This window comes from Phyllostomus hastatus, unplaced genomic scaffold (genome assembly GCF_019186645.2).
Source record: "Phyllostomus hastatus isolate PE091 unplaced genomic scaffold, TTU_PhHast_1.1 phas_contig_86, whole genome shotgun sequence".
In the NCBI taxonomy this organism is placed as follows: Eukaryota; Metazoa; Chordata; class Mammalia; order Chiroptera; family Phyllostomidae; genus Phyllostomus; species Phyllostomus hastatus.
Window position 1 is genome coordinate 85,824,337 of NW_025333977.1, and position 8,833 is coordinate 85,833,169.

Below are 8,833 nucleotides of genomic sequence, written 5' to 3' on the forward strand. Positions count from 1 at the left end.
GACATGAAGTCCAATCACATCTGAAATTCTGTGAAGACATAACTTTACAAATAGCAATGTAAGCTTACAGAACTTACCTTTTTTAAGGTGATATATTCATGTAATTCTAGTGCCTTCACAATTTAAGAAACCCAATTTCCTATACTTCACTTCTAAGAACCTAGATAAAACATGAAAAAGAAGCCATACAATATAAATTACAATTCCACAAAAATTTCCTGCTTTATTATCCCAAATCATTTTTCCCATGTAAAATAAATGCCCAATAGTTTTGGTGCATGTGGGAAGATAATGTGGGTTAAAGTCACAATGAAGCCTTAACAGCACAAGTTAAGAAAAGATTTAATCTCTAAACCTAGTAGATTGGATGAAGTGATATCAGTAATGGCCACTTTGTGACATTGCAGGAGGTCTCATTCCCATTGGAGGTCAAGGAGGCCCACCTTGGTAAGAGGGCACTACTGGTGGTCCCTGCCCATATGGTGACATAGCACCAGGAAGGTAACCTGGCATGCCTTGATGATTACCACCATACTGACCAGGAGGCAGCATTAGGGGTCTCATTTCTTGTGGTAGGATGCCTGGCTCTGATGACATCATACCTTCAATTGGTCCAACCAGTGGGTTACCAATGGGAGCCTGCCCTGGATAAGACAGATTATAGTGATATTTAGATAACAGTGCTCTTCTCTCTTCCAATGATATATCCTCATCTGAATGGATCAATTTACTGGTTGCACTGGTTATTCTAAGAATACTGGGCTTACTTGTTATTAAAGCTGCTGGTTTAGCTGCAATGCTATTTGTTTTACTAGTGGTTGAAGCCCTAGAATATGCATAAGCAGGAAATGTAGGCTTTGGGGGTTCTTTAGTTGTTACAGGGGTACTAACTAAGGGCTTGAAATCGGTACCAACAAGTTCTTGAACAGCTTCCTGAGCCTGTCCAGCACTGGGGAAAAGAGGCTTAGTAACTGAAGGCTATGGAGCAAGAACTGTTGCTGTTGGTGCATGTGGTTTATTAAGAATACCTGGTGCTGAAATGGCCTGTACTCGAGTCATTGGAGGAATTCCAGAATGTGGAACAAGGGAGGGCATACCTGGTGGCATAGCAGGCATCAGAGGTGGTATTTCTGGTCCAGGTGGCATCATTCCACCCATTGGTGTCATTTCAGGTGGCATGCCTGGTATAACAGGTGGCATTCCTGGCATCAGGTGAGGGATACTTGGCATTAATGGAGGTATGCCTGGAGGCATTCCTGGTGCTCCTGGAACTGGTGGTAGTCCTGTTTGTGCCACTGGGGGGTATATAACCTCACTGAGGTTGAATGGGCTATGGCTGAAATAAAGTTGAAGCTGCAGAGTCATCATATTCATCAGAATCACCTTGTTGCTTCTTCTTTTTCTTTTTTTACTCTTCTGTGTTTTTCTGTTCAAAAAGTCATCTTGTTTCATCCATGTCTTTTTCTGAAATATCTTCATGTATTTCCAGCTCTATGTTTGTTCTCCAGGTATTATATTTAGTAAAATATCTAATGCCTCTTTATGCACCTGCATGCAATATATAGCCAAGGCAGGTCCTATGTACCATTTCTTATGACATACATGACATTTAAAATGTTTTGCTTTTGGTGCTGTATAAAGATCTTCTTCTCATCAAAATTTCTATTACAATACCAGCACCATGGCATCAGCTACTTCTTTGTGACCCATAACTGTGCCCTACTGACAAAGAAAAAAGGGAGGAGAAAATAAGTGGGGAAAACAAGGCCAAAGCCATTCCCCCTTCTGAGTAAATGGCCACTACCACACCCTGCAGAAAACAGATAATCACTTTTAACCTGACTCATTTTTAGAGTATATTTGATTGACTATATTATTACAGTTGTCCTAATTTTTCTCCCTTTGTCCCCCTCTCTCCAGTACCTCCCTTCTCTCCAGCAGTCCCCACCCCTGACCTGAGTTCATGTCCATGGGTGGTGCATATAAGTTCTTTGGCTTCTCCATTTCCTATACTATTCTTAACATCCCCCTGTCTGTTTTGTATGTACCAATTATGCTTTTTAATCCTTGCACCTTTTCCCCTATTTTCCCTCATCCTCACCAGCTGATAACCCTCCAAATGTTCTCCATGCCTAGGATTTTGTTCCTGTTCTGGTTGTTCAGTTAGATTTATTTTAATTCAGTCATTGATAGTTATGAATTTGTTGCATTTTAATGTTCATAGTTTTGATCTTCTTTTTCTTAAATAAGTCCCTTTAACATTTCATATAATAAGAGCTTGGTGATTCAGAACTCCTTTAACTTTACCTTTTCTGGGAAGCACTTTATCTGTCCTATTCTAAATGATTGCTTTGCTGGATTGAGTAATCTAGGTTGTAGGTCCTTGCTTTTCATCATTTTGAATAATTCTTGCCAGAAAAAGAACTAAATGATATCTAAGTGCTGGAAAGAGTCTAAGTGACTATCAGTAAATGAGTGGATCAAAAACAGTGGTATATTTGCACAATGGAATACTATGCAGCAGAAAGAAATAATGAACTCCTACCCTTCACAACAACATGGATAAAACTAGAGAACATTATGTTAAGTAAAATAAGCCAGGTGAAAGACAAAAACCATGTGACCTCACCAATAAGTAGAACCTAATCAACAAAGCAAACAAGCAAGCAAAATAGAACCAGAGACATGGAAATAAAAAACACACTGACGCTAACCACAGGGGAAAAGGGTGAGGGAGATAAGGGGGCAAAGAAGGGGAAGGGTCATCAAGGAAAATGTATAAAGGACCCATGGACAAAGACAACAATGGGAGGGAGGATTCAATGTGGGAGGTGGGAGGTGGGTAGGGTGGGAGAGAGTAACAGGCAGAAAATGGGCACAACTGTAATTGAACAACAATAAAAAAAAGAACTGAACAAAATAGAAATAACCAACTGTAGGGTTAATGGAGGCAGACTGGCTTCCTCACCCAGATATAGGGAACCATTCTATGTGGCATGGGGAATATAACCCAGCCCCTAAATCAGAAAACTGACAGGGAGCGAGGTCAGCACACAAGACCCACACCCATGGATAGGTTCTCCAGTGGGAAATCGGGCCTGCATTGTACCTAGGCTGCTTTGAGTCTTGCTTTTTGCTAAAACTCCCTCACCCTGATTGAGGCAGCAAATGTTTACTACATATATTTTAAGTAATGTCCTAAAATCTATGCTAAACATCCCAAGGATGGAGTGTAACCATTTCAACCACCTGTTCCCTTGCATTTGCAAATATCTTTTTTCTTTGATATAATTAGCAACATCCTCTCCTTTGTTATCTGTAAAAGGTAACCGCCTAAAGGGAACTTGTGCATAGTAAATGAGGACCATCCTCAATGTAATGTGCCCAGAAAAGCAATAAAAGCTTGTCCAGGCAGGAGTCGAGCCCTCTCTCTCGCTCAGAGAGTAGCCATGCTGTCCTTTTTTCTCCATAGGACTTCTGTAGTCAGTGTGAATTTGTTCATTGCCTCCACAACACACAGACCCCAGGGGCTGGGGCCCACCTCACCCAGATGTGTGGGGAACTAAGATAAGCTGTCTTCTCATAGCCTTGAGAAATGCTCCTATAAACAGTTCCCATAGCCTTGAGAGGACTTGCATACGAATTTTGCTGTATTATACAATATATGGGCTTCCCGATGGCTTTGTGTGCATGTAATATACAAGGGAGTTGGGATTTCCTGCTGAGGGACAGGTGACATGCAGAGCTAGGTAGCGCCGTGTGGAGACATGTAGCTCGCAGCAAGTGTGGGTTGCCCACCCTTGAATAAAGGCATGTCAGACATCCTGATGGTTCCATGAATATTCTTCCATTTACCTTCTGTGAACCTGTCTGGCCTGGAAGGGTTGCATCACACCAAACTATAAAATGCAGAGTTCAAAACACTGGTGATCGAGATGCTCAAAGAACTCATTGGGTAAGACAACAACATAAAGGAAGAAATGAAGGTTACACTAAGTGAAATAAAGAAAAATCTACAGAGAACCAACAGTGAAGGGAAGGAAGCCAGGATTCAAATCAATGATTTGGAACATAAGGAAGAAATAGACATTCAACCAGAACAGAAAGAATAAATAAGAATTGAAAAAAAAATGAAGATAGTATAAGAAGACTCTGGGACATCTCCAAATGTGTCAACATCTGAATCATAGGGGTGCCAGAAGGAGAAGAGGAAGATCAAGAAATTGAAAACTTGTTTGAAGAAATAATGAAAGAAAACTTCCCTAATTTAACAAAGGAAATAGACATGCAAGTCCTGGAAGCATGGAAAGTTCCACACAAGTTGGACCCAAAGAGAACCACACTGAGACACATCATAATTAAAATGCTAAAGGTTAAAGGTAAAGAATCTTAAAAGGAGCAAGAGAAAAGCAGAGAGTTACCTACAAAGGAGTACCCATAAGACTATCAGCTGTTTCTCAAAGGAAACTTTATAGGCAAAAATGGACTGACAAGAAGTAATCTGATTCTTTTATACCACTTCTTAAATCCTCACCTGCAGACATGTTTCAATTGCTTTTAGAGAGAAGAGAAGAAGAGAGAGAGGAGCATGGATGTGAGAAAGAAACATCAACTGGCTGCCTCTCATAGACTCCCTGACAGGGAATAAAACCCACAACTCAGGTATGTGCCCTGATCAGGAATCAAATCAGTGACCTTTTGGTGTACAGAACGATGCTCCAACCACCTGAGCCACATCCTCCAGGGCTCTGTCTTCATTTCTTATTAATTTTACATTTTCCTTCAATTTCATTAGTGATTATAGTTCCTATTTCAGAGCTTTCTAATTACTATTTCAAATGTTTTCTGAGTTTTAAAATTTGATTTAAATCATTTTTATATATTTGCAAATGCTACTTTAACATTTAATTTATGTAAAGGTATTAGGTTATAGTTTACTTCTGTTTCATGAACATTCTCTTTGGAAAATTTTTATAAACTCAAAATATTTATTGTTATTTTCTATTTTCTTCTTATGGACAGGGATGACCACTTCATTTGTGATGTCTTATCTTCTGGGACTAGAAAGCAGTTATATGCAGAGATGACTGAAAATCTTTATATAGCTTTGTGAATTCTGTGATTGACCTTGTTCTTTTTTTCTAAGTTATTTTATTTTATTTTCTATTTTTATTTAATTTTTATTCTAATTTATTCTATTACAGTTTCCCTAACTTCCACCATTTGCCCTCCTTTACCCAACCCACCTCCCACTCCCACAGTCAATCCCTGCACTATTGTCAATGTTCATGGGTCATTCTTATATGTTATTTGACTAATCCCCTTCCTTTCTTTGCACCATTCCCTCCTTCCTCTCCTATTTGGCATCTGTCTCATTGTGATTTTAATTTGCATCCCTCTGATGGCTAGTGATGTTCAACATTTTTTCATATGTCTATGGGCCATCTCTATGTCCTCCTTGGAGAAGTGTCTATTCAGGTCCTTTGCCCATTTTTTAATTGGATTATTTGTCTTTTTGGTGTTGAGTCATATGAGTTCTTATATTTGGAGATTAAACACTGTCCAATGTTTCATTGACAAATATGGTCTCTTAATATAAGAAAATATATTCTTTTAGGATAAGGTAGCTGTGTTTTATGATTTTTCTGATGCTGTTTGGTTGGTTCTATAGAGTAAAGCTATTTTTATATACCCTTGATGTTATTTTTTTTTAAAAGCTTGGATGGATACACAATCCTTGATTCACACTTACTGTCCTCGAGTTTCTTAATAATACTCTTTACCATATATTTCTTTTTTCACTGTAACTACAGTCTCAAAAGTTTGAATCCCCTTTCCAAGTTTCCCCCTTTTTTTTTACCAGAAGCAGTACCTTCTGAGCCTGTCACCTTGAGTCTGCAAAGAATTGTGTTCAATTCTTTAATAACCACTGTCTGAGTTACTGGTCACAAAGTTATCTTTAATATTTTCTTACTAAATGTAGGACTCTATTTCTGAGTATAGTTTTATCTGTGCTCCATTATTCTTGGATTCTTGGTCTCCTTGTTTATGTGTCTTCATCCCACCTTTATCCCCCTATAAGCGTAAACTCTGGAGCTATATCTGTATTATTTAGGTGTTTATCAGCCTACTTATCCATGACTTAAGATTTGTAGTATTCTCTGTGTCCTGGGTGGTTTTAATTATTCTTACTTTTGATCTCAGTGGTCATTTTTTAGGATGTATAGAAATCTTGACTTGGACTGTTGTTACCATCTTATGAAATACTGGAACTCCAACAATTGCTCTTAAACTGGTTCTGATTAGCTCTCATTAGAAACATAAAAGCCAGTTATAGAGATATGAACAGTCACAATGACATATAAGAAGATTGATATATGAAAATCTATATGTTATTAACATGAAAATTAGATAATGCTCTTCTTACTGCTATCTACTTTCAAAAATTTTGAATATAAGTAAGTCTTGATTAGGATACAAGAGGAAAATATTAGGATTTTAGAAAATTCTCTACTGAATTCCCCTTAAAAACAAAACCTTTATGTAGACTGAATTATAGCTCCAAATTATTCAAACCCCTCTAATATTGATATCCATCCATATCACCATTATACCTTTGTTGTGTGAACAGTAAAATTTCTCACCTCCTTTCTTTGAACTTGCACAACTAACTTGCTTTGGCCATAAGATGTGACATATGTTACCATATGTGACATAATCAAAAGCTTGAAGTGTGTTTGCATTATGTGGATTTGCCTTCTTGAACTCTCACTTTTAGTCATAAGAAAATCGTGCCTTAGGTAGGTGCTGCTGGTTTATGAGAAATGAAGGCCACATTTTGCAGACCTCGATCTAATCTGAAGCTTGGAGCAGCCAAACCCAGTCTAGATCAGTAGAACTATAGATACCCCACAATGGCATGGGTAAGAAAATATGCTAATTGTTGTAAGCCACTGAGTTTTAGGGTAGTTGGTTGTGCATCATCAGTCTCACAATCTCTTCCAAGGAGAGCAGCTATTGAAAAAAAAACTGGTGGCAGGGGTTGGGGAACTGGGTAGCATGTGGCAAGCACACTATCATAGGAGGTGAGAAAGACTGAAAGACTATTAGGAAAGTAATAAATAGAAAAAATGTCAACCTATGCTATATAGTGGCCAAACATTTGACAAAACTGCCACTACTGATAATGAGGAAAACAGAGAATGCATCTAAGGAATTTGTCGTGTTGATTGAAATTTTGAAGTGACTTCTGAAATTCCAAAGAGGTCACTAGACTCTGCATTTGATAAAGTTTTGTAAGACAGGAAAAACTGGAAAGGTAAAAAAAGAATTCACAGGAAATGTGAAGAACCCAGAAATGCTAGGATTGCAAAATTGAAAAATTAAACTTTATATTTTTCACCATATAAAATATATGATTATTAATATATAGCCTCAGGAGAAAGAATGATTCTCTGGTACTTCCAATAAAATATAGCTTCAAAGTATGACAAAATTAGATATATAGTTACAATACCATTTTTAAAATGTTTGAGAGAACTTAAATGAACATTTAGTAAACCTCTGTAACTGAACAAGAAAGGGGAGCTCCTAGAAAACTTAAAAGTGTGGTCTATCAGGCATCTTATACTTCTGAGGAAACTATAATTGCAATTAAAATGAGAGGCACATCTCAGAAATAACTGTGGTTGTAGCTATTGTATGAGTCTAAATTCAAATACATGGAAATTTTACAGTTTTTCAAAGAGTTGTGTTAGCAAAACCTCTCTAGTCTGGACTAAAAGAGACTGAAAATGTTCAAGATATAAAAAGACCTTCAAGCCTCCTACTTTTTACATGGAGAAAGAAGGTTCAAAAACCACTTGTGCTCTAAACAAAAGCATATTTTCCTATGTGTTCTTCAGAAGTAACCAAGGAGATTTTGGGAAAAGGAAAGACCTCCAAAATGACAGGAAAGGAGCTGTGAGAACAACTTCCAGAGAACAGATAGAGGACCTAATTAAGGATTGTTGCCTGACCCAGGCTAGGTGGACTTGGCAATATTTGTTCAACAGGAATATAAAAGTTCAATGGACCATTGACTGATATGTGCATCCCATTATCTTTCTTTTTGAATGGGAATTGTTATGATATTTTCCCCATCCATGTTATATAAGCATAATTTGGACACTGGTGAACTTTTAATTAGTTCATAGGTTTCTGGATCACAAGAAACTGTATCTGGACATAATGTGGGTCCTCTGATTCTAGACTTTGAGTCTGCTGCTATGATTACACAAAAATTTGGGGGGTCTTTGCATAGCGATGAGTATATTTTACATGTGAATAGTTTTGAACAACAAAGAAGCTGCAAAACATTGAATCATTTTTCTCAATTCTTAACTCTCCTGCAATAATATTATACATTTACACTGTTGTCATGGTTGGAAGGACTGAACTAACCAACTGTTGCTTTGGGCTTGATCACAAACCTTGCTTTGAGCATAAGATGTAAGTGGATGTGACATTAGCAAAGGCTTAAGTTCTTTGCAACCGAATTTTGCATTCTTGTACTCCTGCCTTTAATATGTGAAGAATATATGCCTTGGGTAGGTTTGGGGTCCAAGAAGAGTGAGTGATACATGAAGATGATCTGAATACAACCTTCAGTTTGAAGTTTAGCCCAACCAAGTCTGTCCAAGCATAACTAAGATCCATGAGGATAAAATACTTATTTTTGTATAGAACTACGATTTTGACACATTTGTATGGTAATAGTTAAATTATACATTGTTTTTTATTTAACAAAATACATTCATAAACCTTTGAGAATAAAGAGAATACCTATTGCATT

At 37.5% G+C, this 8,833-nt stretch overlaps 1 pseudogene; it reads right to left on the reverse strand.

Annotated features, from left to right (window-relative positions):
• Positions 1-378: 378 nt before the first annotated feature.
• Positions 379-1,688, reverse strand: LOC123827439 (annotated as a pseudogene).
• Between the last annotated feature and the right edge of the window lie 7,145 nt (positions 1,689-8,833).